General features: G+C 42.9%; 1 protein-coding gene across 5 annotated transcripts in view; it reads left to right on the forward strand.

Moving 5' to 3' along the window:
- Positions 1-23,973, forward strand: part of LOC125428294 (contactin-4) — a 679,975-nt gene that overhangs the window by 215,403 nt on the left and 440,599 nt on the right. For 4 of the 5 annotated variants that reach the window (XM_048488126.1, XM_048488125.1, XM_048488131.1 and 1 more), the window contains one exon: positions 4,175-4,257. The exons of the other annotated variant lie outside the window; for it this stretch is intronic. The gene's annotated coding sequence lies outside the window, so the exon portion shown is untranslated. The remainder of the gene's footprint in view (positions 1-4,174; positions 4,258-23,973) is intronic. 5 annotated transcript variants of the gene reach the window in all.

Raw genomic sequence — 23,973 nt, forward strand, 5'->3', positions numbered from 1 at the left:
AACAGAATGAAAAAATAATCTAAACAAATATTGCATATTTTGGAAGATTTAGGGGAAAAAGAAATTGTGCACATAATAATCTGACAAACAATAGACACTTAATTATAATACATGTTAGTGCCAATAGCTAATGACATAATAATAAACGTGAAATAATATGTATAATCTATCTAAAATCATACAATACCTTATACCATATATTTTTACCTCTAAGCAGCAGGCAGTTTGCCTAAAGGTGTGAAGTCTGGCATGTGTAAAGTCACAGAAGGACAAGAATAGAAGAGCAGTCACAGATGTAGCACCTACCTCCGGCTATAATAAATCTTTTGGTAGCAATAGCAGCACCAGCCTCAGCAGAAAGAGCAAATATGTGCAGGCTATGAGAGGTCTTCATGCATGCTTTGTTTGGGATCTGAAGTAATAACAGTCTAGTAATAACATGGAAGAATGAGTACTTTCTAATGCCTTATTAAGATGTTACTGTTAATCATTGTTTTTCTGCGGCATATCCAGTAGGGAGAAATTTTTCCTTCAAATATGCCTTGAAGTCACTACCATGAGTCAACGTTTCACCAGAACTGTCGTCTTACTGGGTTAGAACATGATGGAGCAGAGTAGTAATCCACATTCCAAGCCATACTGTTGAATGAATGGTTACCTTATGGAGTATTTGCAGTTACCATGCCTAAGAGAATGGGTTAATATGTAATATGCTTATTTTTGGTAGCATGTTTAAAAGTGTACTATGTTTAAAGTGTGAATGTTCTTAGCAACTATAACTACAAGGTTAGCCTGGACTTTGACTTGGCTTTTACTGTGTTACCTCCCTTCCTCTTCACACAGATTATGTGTCTAAAAGGCACATCAAAGAATACGGTAAATAGACTTAAAAACAGTGTCTAGTGTTACAATCACACACATCAAATCTGTATTGAAGCTATATTTTCTTCCACCCCAAACAGGTTACCACAGAGCACAAACATTCTTACGTCCAGTCGGTAAATTGTATGCATATGCACAGCTGTAATTTATACAGTGCTGTCACCAATATTTGGACAGTCCAATCCAATAGGGGAACAGAACGATGGCTGGGGGACAGTGCTGCAGCACCGGTCCCAAAGGGAAAATTGATGGTACAAGTGCCAGTGGAGAGAGAGATAAAACACTTATCTCCCCCCTTTAGCAGACATACACCATGCATTTTGCATGGGTAAGTCTGTGCCACTGAAAGAGGGTATTCCTGGGCTGAAACTCCACTGGAAGCCTCCCCTGGAGGTGGTGATGGCCATTAACCTGGATAGCTTTAAAAAGGGCTTGGACAGATTTATGGAGGAGAAGTCGATCTATGGCTACCAATCTTGATCCTCCTTGATCTCAGATTGCAAATGCCTTAGCAGACCAGGTGCTCAGGAGCAGCAGCAGCAGAAGGCCATTGCTTTCACATCCTGCACTTGAGCTCCCAAAGGCACCTGGTGGGCCACTGCGAGTAGCAGAGTGCTGGACTAGATGGACTCTGGTCTGATCCAGCAGGCTTGTTCTTATGTTCTGGAACAAGTGCAGACCTGAATGGCAAAGCAGCAACAGTGTCTAGCCTAATTTCCGGGTTCAGGCACTGAGCTGCTCTCCTGCTCTGGCCTAAAAGCCTGTGTGTCTGTCTGTGCCGATTTGCACAGAGCAGTGAGTGCTGGTACCAGCACAGGGGTCATGCGGCTTCAGCCCTTCTCCTTTGAATTACACAGTAAAGAAAATAAAATATGTTTTTTGAAAAGACATATCACAAGGAGCCCAGTTTTGATCAGCAAAATCAAGTTTGGGTGAACAGTTAAATCCCCCTCCCTGTATAACCTCTATGTGAACGTGCACAGTTGACCTTTTTCAAGCAAGTGGAGACCAATGATCCAGCGATCCTATTTGTTTTAGCCCTTAAAATCAAACATATCCATGTAAGACTAAATTCTTATCCAATTTAGGATGTGAAAACGGCTTTGTGTTTGTCTGAGGTAGACTGCTCTGCTTTCTGTTAGTTCAGTAGTTCTGCAGTATATAGTTAATTATTTTTGCAAAGAAGAGGTTGTGTTCTTTTGTTCTTTGACAGCCCTAACATGATCCTGAACCTCCCTTCATGATTGCAGTATCTCATTGTGTAGTTTTTCATGATGTGATAGACTTTCTGTTTTTGAATCGGTCAGGTTTCATCTTCCAGGATAAGATGTTCACAGAAGTAAGCAGTAACTTTCCCCATCCTTTATCCAGCAAGATAAGTGTGTTTGGTCTTTGATAAGAACCAGTTTTTGATACTTTAAATTGGTTCTTGTATAGCAGGATGCCTTCAGAAATAGTGATTATTTGGATGAAACATAAAAAATGCGAAGACCTTTTTTTAAAAAAATAAACTTTTCAATCTGAGTTTATTCATTTCAAGGTGTCAGTCTTTTGATTTTATTATCATTGTCTGTGTCATTTACTGATGCATTTTTTTAAAGCAAAAGGTTATGATTTGATTCTCGAAGCTGCTAGTCCTCATGCCCTACAGCAGTGGTGGTGAACCTTTGGCACTCCAGATGTTATGGACTACAATTCCCATCAGCCCTTGCCAGCACGGCCAATTGGCCATGCTGGCAGGGGCTGATGGGAATTGTAGTCCATAACATCTGGAGTGCCAACGGTTCGCCACCACGGCCCTACAGCGTGAAAGTATCATGGGATGCATCAGCTGAAAGGGAGAATTGTCAGAAGTCAAAAATGCACCCTTCCCCCGGTGTGGATCACAATAAGCTTGGATTGCAGCCTACGTTGATGTTGGATTTTTTAAAAAGTGATATGAATGTATGAAACAAACAAATAAGATTCTTTCTTACAGTCTTCGTTCTGAAGTGCACATTCTATTCATTATAATAACTGTGTGAAAGTTTGCATGCACAAAAAGCCGGTGGTGTTTCTTGAGCCTGCCACTGAGGCCATTTTAATAAACATTGATAACATCATCCAGACATGTATTTGAATTAAGTAAATAAGAAGTGCTACTAGAAAGAACTTTTCAGTCTGAGCACTATTTGAAAGACCCCTCAGGATGTTTCTAGGAAGATGGCTATCTATTTCAATGCATCTTAAGTCAATATTAATCCTAATAAAGCATGATCCCCTCTTAGAAAAGCTATTACTGTTTGAGAAATAGGTCAGGAAAGAACACTTCAGCTCCTCCTGAAATAACCCTCAAAAGTTTATCAGGTGATTTATCTGGAAGTGTATAAATATGGTTATAATCCTGCCGTGTCACTTTGTACTGGAGATTTCTTACCGAACAAGCGATAGCTTAAATGTTGAGCCAGCATTTTATAGACAAGTGCAAACATTTGGATAGATACTATTTGGCTGCATATGTACCTCGGCTTTCAAAAACTGAATTCCTTAATGGCAACAAATTTCTTTTAGATGGGCTTAGGATGAGCACAATTTTAAACTAGCCACTTAGAGTCAAAGTTGCTATTTTGATGTTTTCTTAAAGGAAAAGAAATGAAAGAAGGGCAAGTGAACACTTTCCCTAGCAAAAAGACATGCACTTCTAATAGTATGTTATCCTCCTGCATTGAAGGAGATACTTGTACAAAATGGTGATGATGCAGCTTTTTTGATACACAAAAAGTATTGACTGATAGTGGAACAGGAGTTTGCTGATAAAAAGAATAACACTGATGCAATCAAAAACTATAATTAATGGGCGTGAGTTTTCACCATGATAACCACTAACTCTGTAAGGTTCCTCATAAGTTTCATTCAGGATAGGGAACAGCCTACGTAGGCTATATGTAGGCCTCCATAGTCCCTCATTAGCAATTAAGAGATCAGCCCGTTATGTCATGAGTTGGATCTGATGTCATGAATCAGGTGTGATTCTCTGCTTCTGCACATGACACTTGCTGGGTGACCTTGGGCCATCAGAACTCTCTCAGCCCCACCTATTTCACAATGTTTCTGTTGTAAGAAGAGGAAGGGGAAGAACTTTGAGAAACCTTACAGGAGAGAAAAGGTGGGGTATAGATACACACTCCTCTTCTTCTTTTTCTACTACTACTACTGCTACTACTACTACTACTACTTATCTTAGTCATAGTGCTGCTTCTGCATCACACATCCTCAATTTTAACATTAATAGTATAAATTCTCTCTCATGTAGGTGAATGTCATATATTTGGGACCCTTTGTCAAAGATATCAGAAGAGCCATCCATGGACAGCTTAAGGAGTGGTTCCAAAAAAGGTGAGAATTATTCTTGATCAGTTTGTCTTGAGATGTAATGTATATATCCCCCCTTGAATCAAAGGGGTGGTGGTGGTAATGGTCTTCTTCTGTCTTAAAACTACTCATTTACCATATAAGTCATACTCAACTGACAATCATAACTGACAATTTTTACACTGAGGTTTTGTATAATTTGTTATTAATGTTTTATTCTGTTTAAGACTGGACAGATGTCTCAGATGTCTTAATTTTTTTTTTTAAGTCAAGCTTGGTCATAATTGGAATATCCAAAACTGATGATACAATAGCCTGTTCCCATGTTACAGTGAATGCACGTACATTTTTCCTCTGCATTCATACATCTAACGAGGAGCAAGGTTTTTCAAAGCGGTGTCTTCCACCTGCTGCTGTCCGAAGGCGGTGTTTCCCCCGCACTGGCCCCAAACGCCTCCTTACCTCCTCCTGGCTTCCATTGCTCTGTGGAGGCCAGGGGACACGCCTCCTGGCCTCTGCCCCTGCAGTTGTCGCTCTGGCCATGGGGGCATATCCCCTGGCTTCCACAGAGTGACAGAAGCCAGGAAGAGGTAAGGAGGCATTTGGGGAGCTGTGTGGCCATGTGGAGCCTGCTCTGCCAGCTGCGCAGTCAATGGGGCTGTTCGTGTGAACGGTCCCGAGGCTTGCATTGGCATGAACCATGCCAATGCAGCCCCGCTGCTCTGGCCATACAGAAACGACCAGAGAGTTCCACCAGGTTAGGGCCCAAAAAGTCCTGGCTCTGGTTTAGGCCAGCTAGAAAGTTTTAGGGGCAGGGACCAGAAAACATTAGTACCACTAGAGCATAATGCTTTCTGAAGGGTATAAAGGGAGAGGTTACAGTCCCAGCCATGTGCACTGCTCAGCGGTGTTGTGAGACGGATGTATATGCAGTTTCTTCTGTTGGAAGGCTTAAGAACAGGAGACAGCTGTTTCTTCTGTTAGTAGCCAGGTTGAGCCACAACTGGCAAAGAGCTAATACGAATGAAGCTGAATGGGTGCAGAGCTGGCAGCCTCATGAAGGAAGGGTGAAGGGAGGAAAAGTGAAGTAAGAAGGAACGTGTGGCCACTTGATTGCTTGCTTCCCTCCGTCTATCATTCCTCCTTCAGCCTCCTTGGACTTCGGCTTTTGAGAACAATATTTGTTACCAGCTTAGCAAGGTAAGGTGTGCAAGCAGACTGCTGCCATAACAGCAGTAGAAACTAGGAAGGGAGCTGACTCACGCCACCTTCTGCTGCCTCTGACTCCCTGCTCTCCCCATTCCCCCCACCTGCACTCCATAGCTTGACGAAACATGAGTGAAGAACCACCTCATGATTGGTCTCCTGCTCACCCAGCCTCCTTTCTCCTAGCACTGCCCCTCAGACAGTATTTCTCCTGGTGTTTCATGGGATATAAGACATGATTTAATAAAGGACTCCTTCAAAACATTGAATTGACCCTGCACAAAATCTCTTGGAAACAGCAGACAATGCTCATTCACTGCTATGCAGAATGTGATGTGATGAGTGTATTCCTAAGCATTGGTTTGGGGTTCACGTCCTGAGTTTGTGTTTAAGAGTTTGCCATGGACTATTATTATTAGGTTTCAGTGAACTTCATTTCGCTGTTAGGATTTGTCTAAGCAGAACGGTCAAATAATCTTACCTGATTAGCTGTCTTCTTTGTGACACGGGCTAATGCTGACATTTCAGCCTAATAGAGCTGGTCAAATTATTCATTGCAAATAATTTATCTGATGAGTTTTGGCATACTTCTTTTCAAAAAAATTACTCAGGGCTGATTTTTCTCATTCTCATCATTTAACCTGCTTTGTAAAGGGGTTGATGAGAAAATAATTTATTCAGCAAAATACTCTGTATTTCTTGATAAATTATATGAGATTAGGTGTTCTAAATAGGGCTGCCCAAATTATTCATCTCTAGGAAGGAAGTGAGGCAGTGGGTTTAAAATACCTCCCTCGGTCTTTTCAGCTATATTTGTGTGTGTGTGTGTGTGTGTGTGAGCCACTCACTGTTTACAGAAATTTATCTTCATCTATGTGAGAGCTTCAGTATCTCTCTCCCCCCTCCCCTCTAGCTGCCCTTCTATCTGATCTGGAATCACTTCATTATTGCAATGCCATTATGACGCCATGTAGCCAGACTTGATTGTCTGTATGACTGCCACAAAGCCAATTCACTGTAAAACCGGCAAGCATTGCCCTTGTTCTGAATTAATGATGAGCAAATTCCTTCTCCTGTCTCAGTTTATTTGAATTGTCTGTTATGAGCCCCATTATCAAACAGTTGTATAAAAAAAAATCCCTCATTTTGTAAGGATGACAGATTTCAAAAAATGTGATGTGTAAGTCTATTTTTTATTTTAGCAACAACAGAAACTTTTTTTTTTCTCAGATGCCTTGAAAGAGTAGTTTTTAAGCCCAGCATTATGGCAAGCTAGGAAAATTCCATAACTTTGAAAGTGGAGAAAGATTTGCAAGTCCCTGAGGTTGCATGACCAGCTTTGGGAAGCTCCTCAAGCTGAAATCTCATATAAAGTATTTTAATATATTTACTGTTAGCTAGTCCTTGTTAACATTTCTGTGCTTGGTCATTTAGCTATGGAGACTCCTTCCCCCAATGACTAAGGTCCCAGTGGGTTAATTTTATTCTCATTATACAAATATGTTTTATCCCAAGGCTTTTGGGAAATAATGTTTTTGGGGAGTGAACTTGGTCACCAAAGCCTTATCCTTTAAACACATTTTGTCATGTGCCCAGTCATGCCTGATGCTGCCCGCGCCCAGCCTCTGTTCCCATCCAGCCTCTCAGGTGAATTGCTGGCCTCAGATGTGGGAAAAGAGGAACAAGAAGCTGCTTCCAAGTTCCTGTTTGCTAGGTTGCCCATCCTGGCAGGCACCTAGTCAGGTCGCAGCCTCCTCGGCCTTCACCTTAGTCTAACTCCCTAGTAGGCAAAAAAATCTTCTCCCTGCCTCTGGCTCCTAGCCTTTCCCCTGGCCACTGATAGGCTGATTTGTTTGTCTCTCTTTGCCTCTGCTCTCCCTTTTAGCCTCCCTTTGTCCTACCCCTAGATTTCCCAAGCGAGAGGGGCAGCTGCAGGCACCTCAGTGGAACTCCCCCCTCCCTTTTTTCTTTTGCCTCCTCCCCTTTTCCAACAAGGTACCAGAGATTTGGAGGACTTAGAAATCCCAGAGAAACATCAGGAAATGCTACCTGACCTAGGGGGAAATGATATCTTGACCCAGCCTGACCTGGTCAAAGGAGGGTGGGGTCTGGGATCAGATACATTGCTGGAGTGAAGGGGCGAGGCGCTCTTCTTTTCTTCCTTCTGCTGGAGTGCAAGCCTCATGTCTGAGCTGTGGAAGGCAGCAGCCATTTTCTGGGCCATGTGTTCAGCCAGGTAATGTGAGTTCTCTGCAAATTGCAACATTTTAAGCTTTAAGGACCTACCCTGCTTTCTACCATCTCCTAGCCAGGGTATGTATTAGTGATAGGGGCAGGGGATTTGCATTTATATCGCCTTTTCTTTGGAAACCCTTGCTAAATCTGGTGCTGTGCTAAAACGTATGGTAATCATTTTCTTTTTAATAAATACTTTTTAAACCCTGGATGTGGAGGTCAGTTCTCTGTACCACGTATGCCCCGCTGTCTTGGACACGCTATTTAAACAGGAAGTAGAGGAAGGCTGAGCAGCTTTTCCTCCAGAATCTCCAGTCTACCCTGTGGAACCCAGGAGAGGGGAACCAAGGGGAAACTGAGGCAGGGGCCTCACGCAGTTGGAAAGGAAGCTGGGAAATCCTGATCTTCCCCAGCGGGCAGTCCTCAAATGATCAGGTGGTGGCAGCATACCCAGAGAGAAAGTTAGCCCTCCCCAGGAAAAGTCGGTAACTCCTGGGGGTGTGCAGAGTGCGAAATAGGGCCTGCCAGCCAAAAGCAAGCCAGTTTCGCCACATTTGTATTATTCAGGAAGTCCAGGTTCTCTTTATTTTTGTGTGAAAAGTTGTGACACAAAATAATGTAAAATAGCTTGTAAAGACTGATTGTTTTGTCTAACGCAAATAGAATTTTCAATTGCAAATAACTTTTAGGGACCTTTGCCAACATAGAATTTGTATGGGAACAATTGCTTCAAATAATGGAATGAAGAATGCTTTTATAAAGGGTTGAGAATTTTGCTTTGTACTGTATGTATTGTTTTACTACATTTTTATTTTTTTAAAATCCATGTTTGCGTTGTTTGTGACATCTTATCTGGTACATTTTTTGCACTGTTTCTATTTTTTTTTAATCCTGTGCCTACTACATTGTTGGGTATGTTGTTTGATGACATTGTGTAATCCACCTTGAGTCTCCATGAACAAGGTGGGCTATAAATAAAATCATATTCCTTCATAACCATTTGAAATATGTCCCTGGAAAACTGCAGCCTCACGTTATTACTGTATTGTGTGATAATAAAACCAGGATATGCCCAGTGTAATTTCTGCCCTTTATAAGTGTGATTTTTTTCTCTTCTTTCTATCTGCAGAAGCATATCTAGACTGGGATAAGGCTGACAAGTACCTTGGGCACCACCCTTTGAAGGGGGCACCAGCCAAAGCCACTGAGTAGCCATTATTGAACTGTGCCCCACTCCAGACTCCATGTGAAGCTCAGGGGTGGGGCACATCGTTGAATGCTGAACCTGGCCAGAATGAACTCAGCATTCAACTCCATGTGAAACTTAGGGCCGTTGCTCCTGTTTAACACTGAGCTCAGCCTGGTTTCAGTTTTATACTGCTTTATACAACTTTAAACATTCATTCTGCCCGGCTACAACTTCATGCTGCTGGCACTGCCCCCATCCCCAGCACTACCCAGAGAAGGAGCTTGGGGTGGAGCCAGCAGTAAAAAACTGGAGCTGGTCAGAGCCAGAACTCGGTTCAATGCTGAGCTTAGACCGCAGGGTTGGAGCCTGCAGTTTAACACTCGACCCAGCTAGGCTGAGCTCAACCTCAAACTGAGCAGTATAAAGTTGGAGCTGGTCAGAGCGACTTCTCAGTCCTACTCTGAGCTCAGCTTGGCTAGGTTGAGTTTCAAACTGCAGGACTGAAGCCTGCAATTTAAAGCTGGACCTATCTAAGTTGAGCCCAGCATTGAATGACACACTAGCTCCCAAACACCATTTGGAGTTGGGGTGGGGGGCAGGTGGGAAAAGCCAGAAGTGCTTGCCCTTGGTGCCATTTTCTACAGATGCCACCCCCCCCCCACTATCCACTCTCCAGAGTAATAATAGTTTTGAACAGTACTGCTTTTTTCATTCTTGAACTGGGTTTCATAAATTTAAAAAGAGTTATGTGATTTTCAAAACCGTAACATCTAAAAGAGGAAGTTATGTGTTCCTGATGTTCATTTTAATAGTATCGATTTTGTCTGTATGATGATGATAAGTAAGTTTGTTGAAAGTAATTGAAAGTAATATCCCTGCAGTCTGAAAGGATTCTAAGTAATATCCCTCCAGCCTGAAGGCTACAATGGAATCAGTCAAAATATTACAATTTATCCCTTCTTCCTCTTGTGTAAGTGGGTCTTTGCCCATGCAAGAAGCAGGAGAGCAGCTGTTGCTCCATGTGGGTGCTGCAATCAGGAATAAACTTTTCAGAAAAATAGTTGCTAAGGAGAACAGAAAGCAGATCCTTGCATGGTCCCTGTACTTAATATAATGGCTAAGGCAGGCAAACCAGATCTCATTTTTGGTACCAAATAATTAATCCAGAAATCTACTTCACACTTTGTTTCTTGATTCTGATTTTAACACAAATTTAGATTTTTTTAAATTTGATGTCAACTCTTAAATCTCTACATCTAGTCAATTTCACTGTTTGTATATAGACAATGTGATGTAGCTCTGAGGAACGGTACATTGCACAAAATACTGTGTGGATTACTTAGTGTATTATTATAATCAGATAGAAGGCAACACTTTAAAGAGGGTATCCTTTTTTAGCCGTCTTACAACTCCATCCAAACCTGGGGACGGTGGGATGGTGCACTGCTGCGACGCCACCCTGCTACCTCCAAAAGGGCTTTCCGGTGGCACAGGTAACTTGGGAAAGCCCTGAAACTCCCCCACCGCCAGAAATCCCCATAAAATTTAAAGGACATACGCTGCAAAAAGGGCAGCATACATCCAAGGAGTGGTGCACTGCACAGCCGGCCCTAAGCCCCAGGAGGGAGCCAACTATTGTCATCTCTGTCCCTGGGAATGCCCCAGCCTGCCCCCCCCCCCACACACATATGCTGGTGTCTGAGCAGGATGAGCAAGTCCTTTCAGCCCCCCCCCCCTTTGAATGTGGCTGTTACAGTGTTTCTGATGGTTCAGTATTTGTTTTATTCTGCTTTTGTGTTCCCTTCTCAATGGCCTATTTATAGTTGTGTGTGTTTTTTAAATGTTTTATCCATAAGCCACCTAAAATAGGTTTCTGAATAGGCAGCACATATGTTTTCTAAATAAATAAGTGATGATGACCTCTGTCATTGAGTAATTAGATGGTCTTTAAGCAAGCTATTATCAACTTGATCATCAATAGGAGGATAATTCTAGTGACCTTTTTTACGTTGTTGTTGTTCGTCTTATGCCTAGACCTCTGAAAGCTCAATGTAGATAGATATTATAGTAGCATCCTGCAATCTGCAAAAGTAGTACTCCAATGCCATTAGGGGTTTTTTTTTAATGGTAACTTTTCTTCAGAGAGCTTAGGGTGGCAGACATGGCCCAATTGTACTTAAATGTGTAGCTACCTCAAGAAAAGACAAAAAGACACCAGCAAGAAAAGCCACTAGTCAAAAAGTTTAGACATCTACTACCAAAGAAATACCCTGTAACACTGATGTGCAAGTTTATTTTTAGGACTTTGCTTACATAACTGTCATTTCAGAATATTGTAGGATATGATCATTTCCTTATCTATGTTGTACATCATGTTAAGTACTTTAAAGGAAAAAGAAAATGTGTATATGTGGGTGTATTTCGTGACAACTGAAAATTATTTTATGAAGCCTTTATCACATCAGCGAGTAACATAATTATTGCTTTTCTCCCCATTAATTTAGGTTTTTTTCATTTTCTAGATACTAGCAGAGCCATATCATAAGGAAGAAATGTGTGGGGGGTGGGGAGGAATTAAACCAAGAGTAAACAGACTGTATTATAGTTACTGTTTGACGGTAGCATCTGTAGAGTCCCCAAAGTATTGTTAAATTCATTCTGGGATGAATTTTCAATTTAGAGCTGGATGGCCTTTTATAAAATGTCAATTTTGACTTTTTAATTAAGTTATCGCTTTGGGCTCCATGGTGGTGGGGGAGGTAACGGTGTATTTTCTGTTCAGGTACAAATCATAGTTGTTGATTGTAGAGCCAGAGAAAACATTTCAGGCATTCTATGGTATAGGACCCAAGTATACAGGACCCCTCCCACAGGCCAGGGAGCCTGCTCCCACTCACACACACACTGCTGGGACATAGGAAGAGGATACTTACCCTTTTCAGACCCTGCTACACTGTGGGGAGGTGAGAAGATGACACCTACCTATTGGTCCCCCTGCTGAGCTGCTGCAAGAAGGCCACCTTTCTAGTTCCTGGTGGTGGAGTGATTTGCCTCCTCATATCTGGTGAATCATAGTGGAAGTCAAAAACTCACCTACTTGGCCCTCTCACCACAGTAGCTGGGCATGCCCCCCAACCTCCAGCAGAGAGAGGGGCGGTGGGAGCAGGCTCCCTGGCAGACCTTCATTGGGCCTTGGCTACACAGTCAATCAAAAGACTGAAAACTGAAAAATAAAAAGCTGTCTACTCAAAGACTAACATAAACAAACTGAGAAAAGCTTGCTAGAATAACTGACTAGATGTGGTGTCTATTAATTTAAATAAAACTGCTTACATAAAGCTTTTCTGATGGAAGTGTTGCCTAGCGCTAATAACACTTAAACTGAAAAATCAAAACAGTCCTGAAGACATACAGCCGGATGCTGATTGCGATAAAGAAAATTAAACTGACACACACTCAGTATGATCGCTGAAAGCAAGCCCTAAGCACAAAACATGCCCCCATTCTAAACAAAAATAGCACCATTTGTGCTGAAATGAAACAGAAAAGACTGTAAACACTGTAAACAAACAGAAGAGGGAGAATGGCTCTGGAGGGAGAATGACCAATGGAGCAGCAGTGGTGTAACAGTTAAGAGCTGGTGTACTCTAGTCTGGAGGAACCAGGTTTGATTCCCCACTCTGCTGCCTGAGCTGTGGAGACTTATCTGAGGAATTCAGATTAGCCTATACACTCCAGCACATGTCACTGGGTGACCTTGGGCTAGTCACAGTTGTTTTGAGCTCTCTCAGCCCCACCTACCTCACAGGGTTTTTGTTGTGAGGGGGGAAGGGAAAGGAGTTTGTAATCCCCTTTGAGTCTCCTATAGGAGAGAAAGGAGGAATATAAATCCAACTCTTCTCCTTCTCCTTCTTACTCATGAAGGATCCTTCTCTTCTGAACACAAGGGAACATCTTGCCTGTGCAATTAATTGTTCTACTGGAGGAGGCGGACATCTTTCCTGGGTGTTTCCCAACCGGATCTCAGGGAGGCAGGACTAATTAATTTTGTCACTTCCTGTGGTCTGAGTGGGCGTCACCCTTAATCCTCAGTATTGTTCCTGCCTCAGCAGGGAGCGCAGCACTCTATTTGAGCTCAGCTACCAAAATTTCCTTTCTTCTACCTTTCACCTTAGTGTTGTACAGTGAGTCTTTGGTGTTTGTCCTTGTGTGTTTTCCTTCCTTGTCCGTTTGTTGTGGGGCCTTTGGGGGTAAACCAGGTCTCTTCTTCCCCCCTCTCTTCACCCGACCCCCCCCCCCAACATTGCCGCCAAAACTTAGACGCAGAAGATGACATCTGATCGTTTCTCCCCAGAGAGGGAGGTCTTTTCCCTATCCTCTGCTGAGAGGACCAGAGCGGTGCACAAGGCTCGGCTCCCTAACCAGGGAACGAGCAAACTACAACCGCCGCAGAAAACGGCGGGAAAGTCCTGGGAGCCCGCTCAGAAGAAGGCTCGTCAGGAGAATGCCCTAGCCAGTGGAGCCGCAAAAAAGGCGCGCAAGAAGACAACGGGCGCTAATGACCCCTGCTGGCCACAGGAGGCCATAGCACAGCTGCATTTAACCAGGGAAAACCCGGAAACGATGTCCCATGTCTCCAGCTCACCGCACAGGACTGATGGGAGACCTCAGACCCCTGTGATGGCCCAAAATGATGCCAACGTCCCGGAGAGGGAAACGGAGGGCGCCAGAATGGAAGACATTGCTGCTCCTGCTGCCAGCTCGTCGTCTTCCTTAACCAGGCAAGATCGAGAGGGGGGGAGGAGGGTTGCCTTTGGCTTCTGGAATCCTGGCTGATCCCCTCTTACCGGGGGGCTGGCAACAAGCCTCTGCACAGGATTTGGTAAATCTTTTCAAAAAATCCATGAGGGAGGAGATTAGGTCTTACCATAGGGCTTACCATAGAAGGGGCAGATCACCTTCATCCTCCCCACCCTCCTCTCCCTCCAGGTCTTCCTGACACAGCTCTACCCACAGGGACCCCTTATCCTTCCCAGGGGAGGAAGGAGTTAGTGAGGGAGAGTATGTAGAATCAGACCACTTCTCCGAGCCAGAAGGGGCCCCAGAACAGGTGGAACAGACTCCTAGATTTTTCAAAGCTGAAAACATTTCCCTCCTCATATCCAAAGCAATCTCTGCATTAGACTTGAAAGATTTTGAGGATGCTGTAGACCCCACTTCATCCTCCTCATCCTCTGACAAACCCATCAAAGGCTGTCCAAAGGGAGACAAGTTTCAACGACGTGCTAAGAAAGAATGGGATAATCCCTCTTCAAGCAAAGGCTTTCCTACTAACTTCAAGAAGCTGTACGCTGTCCCAGATTATATCCAGAACATGCTTGTCACACCACTAGTCGACGCTCCAGTGGCAACACTCCAATCGGATGGCCTAGTTTCCAAAGATGGCGACGGTAACATCAAAGATTCCTTAGATAAACGCACAGATGTGGTACTCAAAAGGCTTCACAAAGTTTTAGCCATGGCCTTTAAGATCTTAGCACCCTCAGCCACCTTGGCTAGAGCAGGCATTGTTTGGCTACGTAAACTTTTAGACATGATTCCACCTTCACAAAAGGCCATCAGAGAAGGGGTGGAACACATTCTTCTAACCATTTCCTTCCTGGCAGATTCCAACTTCGATGCCCTTCTGGCTGTGGCCCGCGCCATTGCCATGGCTCCGGTCCCTAGATGTCTTGCCTGGCTCCACTCCTGGCAAGCGGATCAACACTCAAAACAACTAGTTGCAGGTTTTTCTTTTCAAGGTGGATCTCTCTTTGGCCAGGAATTGGACTGCATTCTTGTGGAAACCAAGGACAAGAAGAAGACAATGGCTAAATCCTTCCGGTCAGATTTCACTTCATCCAAATCTACCTCCACCTTCCACTCTCATAGGACCCTACCCAGGGCCCCCAGAGACGACAGACACTGGCAAACCCAACAGAGCTTCCGCAAGAAACCTAACCAGGGCGGTTACAATAATTCCTTTTACCATCAACCTAAATCGGGAAAGAACTTCGGGAATTACAGAAATCCCAACAGCAACAAGTCCTGACTGCGGGATTCCAGTGGGTGGTCGCCTCCAGGAATTCCAGAAAGTATGGCTGGGCGACCACGTAGACACTTGGACCAGGGAGATCATCCAATCCGGTTACTCCATCGAATTTGCAAAAATCCCTCCTCCTCGATTTCGTTCCTTCCCCCCCAACTCCAGCCTGGTGAAAGCGGAGAGAACACAGCGGGCCATTCAACATCTTCTGTCCTTCAGAGCTATAGAACCAGTTCCTCAGCTAGAGAGATGCTCCGGAGTGTTCTCTCACTTCTTTACAGTACCCAAAAGAAATGGAGATGGGAGAGCCATACTAAACCTCCGCTTCGTCAACAGTCACATAAAACTTTAACATTTCAGGATGGAAACTCTGTGATCCATAGTCGAAAACTTGAGACCGGGGGATTACCTGACATCACTGGACTTGACAGAGGCCTACCTGCATATCCCCATAAAACCGTCTCATCATCAGTTTCTTCGGTTCGCAGTAGGGGAACATCAGTTTCAGTTCAGAGCCCTCCCATTTGGACTTTCCACCGCTCCCAGAGTTTTCTCGAAGGTCCTTCTGACCCCGATCATCCTCCTGCGTCAACAAGCCATACACATCCACCTCTACCTCGACGATATCCTGTTAAGGTCCAATTCTCTGCCTCAAGCAAGCAAGGATGCTGCACAAACTCAAGACAGTATTCAGACAGCACGGATTCCTGATCAATCTGACCAAAAGCAATACCTCACCTTCTCAAAGGATGGAACATCTGGGAGTGGTCATAGACCTCCCTGAACGCCCTATTCATCCCAACAGACAAGATTTCCAAAATTATCACGTCTGTGAATCTCGTCATCATCAGCAAGAAGTCCTCCATCCTACATCTGACCAGCATCCTGGGAATGATGGTGTCAGTTTTCGACATGCTTCAGTGGGGCAGACTTCACGCCCGACCCCTCCAAGCATTCCTTCGCCCATACCAGCTCCAGATAATGAGGAAAGAGGACCAACACCTGACTCTTCCAAATCACCTCAAATCCAGTCTGAGATGGTGGGCCATCCGGCACAACTTATCCAGAGGGAAGGTCTATCTTCACCTGGATCGCATAGAGATATTCACAGATGCCGGCCTTCTCAGGTGGGGAGCCACAGTGAAAGACCAGTTCATTCAGGGTCAGTGGTCCAAGGAGGAATCCAAGCTGCCCATCAATGTCTTGGAAACCAAAGCCATCTACCTGGCTCTGACACAGTTTCTTCCTTTAATCAAGAACTCTCATGTGTTAATTCGCACGGACAAGGCATATATATACAGCCAAGGCATATATAAACAATCAAGGAGGGTCCAGATCTTCTCGTTGAGTATTTTATCCTGGTCAGAACGTCATCTGCTCTCAGTGACAGCAGAACACATCCAGGGCTGTCTCAACATCTTGGCGGACTGGCTGAGTCACAAGACCATAGAGGAGGCAGAATGGCAACTACATCCGTCCATATTCCAGATGATCACCCAACGATTTGGCCAACCACTAGTGGACCTATTCGCCTCTGCGACCAATCATCAGACCGAGACTTTCATGTCCAGATTCCACCACCGGGAGGTGGCCAGAGTGGATGCCCTGTCTTCACCATGGCCCAAAGGCCTTCTATATGCCTTCCCTCCGACACCGATTTTGCCCAAGGTCCTCCGGAAAATCTTGTCAGAAAAGGCCCTGGTGATTCTGGTGGCACCTTACTGGCCACGTCGTCCGTGGCTATCGTCCATTCTGGACCTCGCAGTTACCCTGGGGTTCACATTGCGACACCTCAAGACATGCTGACCCAGGGCCCCATATCAAATCCAAAGCCCCAATGGTTCAAACTAACCGCCTGGTTGTTGAACGGAGACTGCTAAGGAGAAAAGGCTACTTGGAACAAGTAACCAATACCCTTCTAGCCTCACGCAGGAAGTCCATTAACAACATATATAACTGTTCATGGAAGATTTTCTCGAGATGGTGCAGGAGAAAAGCAGTCAACCCAGAAAGTCCCGATGTTCCCGACGTCCTAAATTTTCTTCAGGAAGGATTTGATCAGGGCTTACGTAGTGCAACTCTTAGGAGACAAGCGGCAGCCCTCTCCACCGTCTGTAGTCATGTCCACGGCACATCTATTTCACGGCACCCTGATGTCGTCCGCTTCCTAAAAGGAGTCACTTAGCTTCAACCACCGACAATCCATCGGTTCCCAACATGGCGACTGCACCTGGTGCTGTCGGCCCTTACAAAATCCCCATTTGAACCCATTCAAACTATCCATCTCAAGTGGCTACGGATGAAAACATTATTTCTACTTGCTAACACATCTGTGAGATGCGTTTCCGAGCTTCACGCATTGTCAGTTGTCAAGGATCGATGCTACTTTCACAAAGATTGGGTAGTGCTGAAGCTGGACCCTACCTTCATACCCAAAGTACATTCCTCCTTCCATATCAATCAGGACATTGTGGTACACAACTTCTGTCCCAGTCCTTCCCATCCGAAGGAGAGACTTTGGCATAATCTAGATGTACGTAGATCCTTAAAAGCCTTCCTTATCAGGACAGAACCCATTAGGAAGTCTAACAGCATGTTCATCAACATCTCTCAACCTAAACTGGGCCATCAAATGTCCAAAGCAGCCATCAGCCGTACTATTAAGGCACGCATCATCGAAGCCTACAAGGCTTCCAACCAACCAATACCCCAAGGGATAGTAGCCCATTCTACACGCAGTGCTGTAGCTAATGCAGCATTTAGGAAACAGGCCTCTGTGTCAGACATCTGCCGTGCGGCCACCTGGTCATTGGTATCTTCCTTCGTGAGACATTACAAACTCCACACCATAACAGCTTCTGAGGCCGTTTTTGGCAGGAGAGTGTTGGAGCACATTATTGGAGACTGATCCTGACCCACCCACTTGGGACACTGCTCTGGGAGGTCCCAGGAAAGATGTCCGCCTCCTCCAGTAGGACGGTCCATTGGTTAGTCACCGTGAAGGGTCCATCTACTGGAGAGAGAGGCGGACATCTTGGCCCTCCCAGGATCATAATTAGCCTCCATTTGTCTCCACTCTATCCTGCCGTACACACACACATATATATTCATACAGATCTAACTTGGAATCTAGGATTTCACCACAATTAGCTGAACTCAGACAGTTAGTCGCACTTCTCGTTAATAATGTTATTGTTCTTGTTACGTTGTCTTACTGTTGTTACTTCCTGTAGTGTTCACTTCCCGTGTTTTCCTTGTGGGGGTGTCTTTTCTACTGCTTTGACAGGTGTATACTGAGGATTAAGGGTAACGCCCACTCAGACCACAGGAAGTGACAAAATTAATTAGTCCTGCCTCCCTGAGATCCGGTTGGGAAACACCCAGGAAAGATGTCCACCTCTCTCTCCAGTAGAAGGACCCTTCACGGGGAGTAACCAATGGACCGTTCCTTCCTATGTGATCCTGTCTGGTTGCTTACCTTCTTATTTCCAAATTCCCTTTCTTGCATCTAATAGTTCAGGTAACTGTTATTGTTATGATCCTTTTGGCATTTTTTCCTTTCTGTTTTTGTGTTTTTAGTTAATATACTAGCTGCTGTTCAAATTTTTCTGAACTGAGAAAAAGGGGGAAGTTCCCAGCCAAACAGGAGTAAATTTAATTTCCTGCCTCCCTGATTGGTCAGTGGGAATCATCCAAATGTTCTCTGATTCAGAGGGAGAATTCCTCCTTTCCCAAACTTGAATCCTCATCCTCCTTTTTTACGGATATAATGTATGTTGTGAAAGAGAGATTTAGAACAAGGTTCCTATCTCAGTTTTCTTTCTCCTGCTAGGCTACTGCTTGTTGGTTTTTAATCAAGTCCTACATTAACAACATTTTCATTAATATTCAGTTTGAAACTCAAGCTAATAATGAAAAGCCCATTATGGTTTCTCATTTGTTCCAGGACACATCAGTTGTTTCATTTTTGCTCTCCTTCCTGGTAGTTCTGTCAGCGTAGCATTAAAGTAATTATTTCTGCAGCATCATTTCACTAAAGATCCAACAAACCTCAGGAAATGACAGCTCTGCATTTGGGAATTACTGCATTAATGTAAGGGATCTGACTAGATGACATTTCTAGTCCATTTCTAGTCCACGGCTAGCTTAGACCTGCGGCACTGAATTAGAACTGAAGGTGAAAAGCAGAACTAAGATATGCTCATTAGCATGGCATTTTGTCCCACAGTCATTGATTTGGGTTTAGTTATCCCAAAATGATCCCATTACTCTTTGGGCTACTAATATATGATGATGCATGTATGGATGTATTATGACTGTATGTATAATTACTGATATAATGCATATATGATGACTGTCATAAACATGTGTGATACCTCCAAAGCCAGTGTCTGCCAACAGCATGTTTATTTTGTGTACATGTGACCTTTTTTTTTGTTCCTATTGCACCACTTGTCCAAGCATGCTGTGAAGCTGGGGTGGGTGGATGGGCATATGTTACATTTGCTGTATTTTTAGGATCATGGTAATTGTGGGAAATTCCTCTTGGAGCTAATTAACAGTGATACAATGGGAATCCTTGATTGGACATATTGTTCCATAGTTCCATCTTCCAAAAGCAAAAGTGGGGATGGGGATTTGAGTTGGGGCTGCAGCAAACAGGAAATGATGATTGACTTCCCTTAACATTTTCTGATCAAAATTGTACCGTTCCCCATCCCCCATTCTTTATTTGCTCCCAGGTAAAGAAAAAAGACAGGCTTTTTCTACTGTCTGTCTTTTTCTTGAATCTGTCTTTTCCTTGAATCTGGACTAATGGCAGCCAGCATGATGGAAGATTTAATCCCTCTTCCTGTGTGCTACAACCTATACACATTATACCCCATATCATTTTCCCCTTCTCCTCATAGGTACTTTTAAAGACTAAACAGTTTGAGATCCTATCATATATATACTTTGGCTGTTGGGGCAAGCAAGCATAAGGCAAATGTACATTTCCTACTTCTGATTTCAGTATAATGACCTGTATCCTACCATTCTGCTCATCAGAATTTAAAACCTCCCTGGGCCTGTGGAAGGGACCTTAGTGATTCTTCTCATGAAAGACCTGTGACTTGAATTGGACAAAGGCTCAGGAAGTCCTCAGACTTTGGAAGGAAGGAAGACCTCAGACTTTGCTGAGGAGAGTGTAGACCTGTCTCCTCTAGCAGAGACAGAACTCTTTAACAATGCTTAGCTCACCTATTAATAAAAGTTTCTGAGTAAATCAAAATATTCTTCTGAAATAATTTCACAATATTTCAGGGTCTCTAGTCAGATCTTTCTGGAGCCAAATATTTTAGCTCAGCCTTCTCATAAAATTGTTCAAGCTTTGAACACAGTCCACTGCAATGATGTTCTTTCTAAAAATAATACCATTCAATGGTGTTATCCTAAATAATTTCCTCACAGGAATGCTCCACTGAAATCCTCCAAACTAAATGTATTTATGGTGAATGAATTGGAATCAGTCTAGTAACACCAATCAGCCAAGAAGGTAATGTCACTGTGACTGACAAACTTACATATAGATCTTGTAAACACAATAAAAGTATGCTGGCAACCCCAGTTTCTCTTTTGTGGGATATAGTGGCAAGCTCTACTCCAGTAACAAAATAGCATAACATATTCCATGTACTTACAGTAGATTGGAGGTTGGGGACAGAGAGATCCACCTTGGGATACAGTCTGTCTGCATCAGGATAGAAGGACACTTTATTTTTAGTTTATATTGCATATGCACTCTATCATAAAAGAAAGGGAGAGCCCCACCCTTTGTAGAGAATAGAACTCAGCTTCTCACTCTAGTGAAAATGTAATGAAAGATATGGAGTTAAGAGGGAAATATCAGTAGTTCCTTCTAAAACATAATGAAGTTGATAAATATTAAATGTATCTGTATTAAGGGCTAAAAGTACTACTTCTGTCCTTGATTAAAAAGCTAAGGCATTTCTGCCATTTAGGTACTGAAGGCCTTAATACTAAAAATAAATAAGGTATGATGCATGTTTGAAATTCTTATAATGCAGGAACTGAGAGCATAAAAGCACTTTTGATTGCCAGGACTCAGCCTGGGAAATCTGTGAAGTGGACAAGTGGGATACTTACGCATTTTCATATGTTATCACATAGCCTTCCCCCATCTGTCAGCATATTTTCCACATTTTACTGTAGGTCTTCTAAGTAGGAGCATTGGGTTAGATCGAGTGCTTCTCGGGATACTGGAAAGCATGCTAGAAGAAGGGGATGCAGATAGGGGGAAAATGTTTCTGTGAATACGCTTAAGGAAGCACTGGATTCTGCCACAGATTCCAATTTTTTCTTCAAATCTGTCATCATTAGGAAAAAATAGCCTATCTTCAAATAGAATCTGCCATATGAGCTGGCAATGTCTGCTTATTTTTTGAAAAGGTGTTCTTGAGCATGTACAGAGTGCCTTGCCATTACTATATGAGTAACAGTAATTGGTTTTGTGTATCAGCAGACTAACCACCAGCAACTCTGTGTGTAAGAAAGTTTCAAAGTCAGCAACCTTTACTTCCAAGAATGCATGTGTGACGAACTGTTGAGGAAAGTATGAATTTTGAGGAAAGTATGAACTGAATTGTTGAGGAAACAAGAATTGTTGAAATAATTGTGAAACAAGAATTGTTGAGGAAAGTATGAACTGTTGAGGAAAGTATGAATTTTAAAAGTGCAGGTTTGTTCTTGTCAGATTCTTTACATTCAGAGTGAGGCATAGAGGTACATAGGACCATGAAGCCACCTGATTGGCTGAGGAACCCTGCACTCTGATTGGGTGAAGTATATTGACATCACCAGGAGTGAAGAGGATATATTCTTGTATAAAACTGAGAGGCTTTTTGGAGTTTAAAGTTTCCGAAGTGAATAGCTACCCTGTTTTCCCAAATATAAGACATCTCCTGAAAATAAGATGTAGTAGAGGTTTTGCTGAAGTGCAAAATATAAGGCATCCCCCGAAAGTAAGACGTAGCAAAGTTTTTGTTTGGAAGCATGCTCGACGAACAGAACACAGAAAAATAAGACATCCCCTGAAAATAAGACATAGCACATCTTTGGGAGCAAAAATTAATATAAGACACTGTCTTATATTCGGGGAAACACAGTATCTACCTTTGCTGTGCTTAACACCTAATCTCTCTGAAGAAAGTAGTTCAATCAGTTAAGTAAATCTGTCTGATCTACTATGGATTGGCCGGGGTGCTGTGGTTTAAGCAAATGGACTGGAGATAACTAGTGGTTGTGTTATTAAGGAGCCCAGGTTGAGGGGCATGGAGGAGGAGGAGGAAGAGGAGAGGAGGAGGAGGAAGAGGAGAAGAAGAAGAAGAGAGTTGGATATCCCCTTTCTCTCCTGTAGGAGCCCCTCACAATAAACACCCTGTGAGGTGGGTGGGGCTGAGAGAGCTCCAAAAAGCTGTAACTAGCCCAAGGTCACCCAGCTGGCATGTGTGGGAGTGTACAGGCTAATCTGAATTCCCCAGATAAGCCTCAACATCTCAGGTGGCAGAGCGGGAAATCAAACCTGGTTCCTCCAGATTAGAATGCACCTGCTCTTAACCACTTCGCCACTGCTGCTCCATATATATAACCAGGGAGGAATATATCTTCCAGGAAGAGGTAACAAGAGTCCCAAATACCAGTTAGTGTGGGAGTATTAGTTTTTGCTGTGAGTTTTTTTAAAATAGAGTGTTTTATATTTAAGTTGCGGTCTTCTATCTTTGAGAGTTGAGTGAGGGTACTGAAGTTAATATACCAAGCCTAATAGAACCCAGGGTGTTTAATCCTTACGTCAGAACATCTTTAAAAACAGAACCATCTAAGTAACTGTACTATCTGAAGAATATGTAAGCTTACTGAAACGGACCAAACTTATTTGAGCCTGTCTGAAAACAAATACTTCTTATCTGCCAAAGCTCTTTTTGTAAATATACATTTATCCTGCCTTATCCATGCCTTTCTCCAAGTTATTAATTTCATTCTCATCTGCCATCTTGTTAAATAAACCTTTTATTCTGTTTAAGTTATCTCTGCCTCAATATTATTATTTGTGCCTTAGAAAAGAGTTAACCAAAAAAGGTTTAAATAATGGGCTGAGGGAAAAATGTTTTTATCACCATACACTACCATTTCTGAAGCACCTCAGTTCCTGAGATAGAAAGGGCAGGAAAAATCTGACAAGCAGGGTCAGAAAGTGTTTTGCCTTGGTGGTATTGGAAGGTGTAAGGGTCCTTCTCAGCATGAATCCTGGTACCTTCCATGTAGAAACTGAGAATAAGTTTATAGATATACACAAAAGGGAAAGGGAGAGAAAAAGGTGTTTTTTAAAATGTGAAACTAAAAATAAAGGCCTTCATTACTTTGGGTGACAATGATAACCAGATTGTGTAAATGGAATAAAAATCTGTATTTCTTTGGAAGATTATATTGGGACTGAAAGTTTAAAACTCCCTGTAGATGTTCCTGAACTAATAATAGACTTTTATATTCTATTACAGAGGCAAATAAATAATTAAATAAGACAAAGAAATAATTGAACCCATAATTTCAATCTCAGTAATGTGCATTTGGAAAACAACAGAGTGATACAAATGAACATATATCTGAAAATTTGATTAAATAATCAATAATATTTATGGCAACAATAAAGGAAAATAACGTAGTAAGGGAATTAAAGTGACCTTGAATTCAGGTACATTATTATAGTGTAGATATTGTTTGACTTTAATTTTTATTAATGTATATAATGGCTTACTCAGGCCTCATGGCTACATTGCTAGTGCTCTAAAATTTAATTAGATTTTAGAGCAGCTGTTAATGTCTTTTGTAAGATTATATAATTTGGAGGCAATGCCAGCAAACTTCATCCATTTCATATCATTATGCTTTGAAAAGGAAGTGAAATGTGATATTTGGTCTGCAGTTCCTTTCAGCAATAATAAATAAAAACAGATGTAATAGGTATAAT

Source organism: Sphaerodactylus townsendi, linkage group LG03, assembly GCF_021028975.2.
Source record: "Sphaerodactylus townsendi isolate TG3544 linkage group LG03, MPM_Stown_v2.3, whole genome shotgun sequence".
NCBI classification, from domain to species: domain Eukaryota; kingdom Metazoa; phylum Chordata; class Lepidosauria; order Squamata; family Sphaerodactylidae; genus Sphaerodactylus; species Sphaerodactylus townsendi.